Raw genomic sequence first — 2147 nt, 5'->3', positions numbered from 1 at the left:
ACTCATGCAGATTTTACCTTCCTTTGTGAAAAATGGGCAGGTTCATTGCAGATGTAATGGTGTGTCTCCAGTATTTCAGTGAATGTGGGTTCCTCAGGGCTGAAGGATGCCATCTCCCTGCAAGCAGCCCAGGAACAGGGAACGTGTGCTGGGCGAGGCAAATATCAGCTGGGAGTGTCCGTGGTTGTGTTTGTCACCGGTCTCAGTGGTGCCAGGGAACCTTCAGGAATTCTGCTCTTTCCAGCCCTGGGACCCTTTCCTGGTTCCCTGCCTGCCCTGGCATCGATGTTGTGCCAGCCCAGCAGTGGTTCCATGGAAATGGGGATGCCAAGCAGGTTTCTCAAGAGCACCACGGCTGTACGAAACACATGCATTTGCTGGCATGACTCTGCAACCAAACATCAGCTCAACTACTTTTTATTATTAATTTCAAGCTCCAGCTGTTGCCTTGAAGCATTTTGTTTTGTCATTTTGAGACTTGCTGCTCAGAACAAACAAAAGGGAAAGAAAAATGAGAGCAAGGCCCCTAAAAGTCACTAGTAACGTAAAGCCTAGCAAGGATGGCTAACCGTGACTAATAACCCATCAGGGTGGCTCATCTGTCAGCTGTAAAAGCATCATTCCTAGAAGTTTACTAAAGCTTTTTAAGAGCTAAGCTGAGTTAGAACTAAGTTAGTGAGCTAAGCTTAGTTCACTGCTTGTGATGGCAGTGTGTGATGATGGCAGTGTGTGTGATGATGGCAGTGTGTGGCCAAACATCTGTCACCCACAGGACAGTGTCTCCTTCAGTCCTGGCCACAGAGGACAGTCAGTACCTGGGTATGTAACTTTGGCCAGAGGAAACCAGAAACTCCAACAGTCTGGGGGATTGCCCAAGAGGGGCTTAAGAGTGGGGCCTGCTTTGGGAGGGAACTTGTGCCTGCTTCCACACAGCCTGTCTTGTTAGTCTCTTATCCTTTCAAAGCTTTGTTCAATCCTCTCCTCAGCTTCGGCGTCACAGTGGAGATGAGGTACCTGGTGGGGATGTGGGGAGGGCAGGGGGCAGCCCTGCATTGTCCCTGCCCACTGGAGGCCATGCAGCTCTACCCCTGCCTGTCTCTGCCAGCACAGACTTTTCCTCCCCAGCTGGGCTCTGCCTGGCCAAAGCAGGAACAGCTCCGTGAGAGGTGGGCTGAGTACGTGGAGGGCTCTGAGGGTTCCCACCGAGCCCAGGAGCTGCTGAGGTTGGTCCACCTGGAGTAAACCATGCTGAGGGTCTCGTGAGCAGCAGATATTTTTGCTCTGTGCCTCCTGCAAGGTCTCAGTCACCTTCTCCAATCTCCCTTCCAGCGACTTTCCCTTTGCCCTCAACTAATCCATCATTTGGAAGCAGCCCGTGGTGTGTTTGCTGTTTTACACTGCCGACCTTCAGGCTTTGCTCCCACCATGGCTCTCGGGCCACGCTGATCCCTTTTCCCTCCGGAGACTGCCGGCACATTCTGGTTTTGAAACAGCTTCATATAAAACTGGAAGGAGGTCTCAAATCCAGATCAAGCTTAACATCCACTGCCGATCCCCCACGTACTCAGCCTCTTCCCTCCTGCAAGTTTTAAGCCATTCTTTTCACTCTGCTGCTTTGTGGGGCTAATGAATTTGCTGCTGCTATTCCCTCTGAGGAGGGGACGGGAGCAGTCACACAATTGCTGTGAAAGGCTTAGAAATACATGTGAGTCGTTTGGGTTTCTCTGTGAAATCTGAATTCAAATCCCCACTCTCAGTAAAAAAGAAAAAAAATAATAAAAGGGAGAAACACCAACACTGAAGAGCAACAACTTAAAAAAAAGTTCATAGGGAGTCTGAGGTTTTGCTGCCTTTATCTCTAGACGGGAATGTTGTAGTGTTTCCTACAGAGCCTTTCTTCTCTGCATTAGGCGAGCGAGGAGATTTCATTTCATACATCATTTACAATGGAGTGCATCAAGAGCAGAGTTGGTGCATATTAACAGGGATGTGGGGAAAGAGTTGGGTTCTTTGAAAGTTTCAAAGCATCTCCACCAAGGAGGGGAGCCCGGGCTGCTGATTCCCTCTCACTCTGTCGTAGAAACTCTGCAAACCCAAAGCCCGTGGAATGGAAGGAGTGGAGAGCAAAGCCCTGAAGGCCCGTAATG

At 50.0% G+C, this 2147-nt stretch overlaps 1 long non-coding RNA gene across 1 annotated transcript; it reads right to left on the bottom strand.

Moving 5' to 3' along the window:
- Positions 1–401: 401 nt before the first annotated feature.
- Positions 402–659, bottom strand: LOC128814251 (uncharacterized). Its single transcript, XR_008439317.1, has 2 exons — positions 570–659; positions 402–481 (listed from the first exon to the last, which is right to left on the bottom strand). It is a non-coding gene; the product is annotated as an uncharacterized LOC128814251 (long non-coding RNA).
- Between the last annotated feature and the right edge of the window lie 1488 nt (positions 660–2147).

Source organism: Vidua macroura, chromosome 14 (assembly GCF_024509145.1).
Source record: "Vidua macroura isolate BioBank_ID:100142 chromosome 14, ASM2450914v1, whole genome shotgun sequence".
NCBI lineage: Eukaryota > Metazoa > Chordata > Aves > Passeriformes > Viduidae > Vidua > Vidua macroura.
This window is presented reverse-complemented; position numbering and strand designations above follow the sequence as displayed.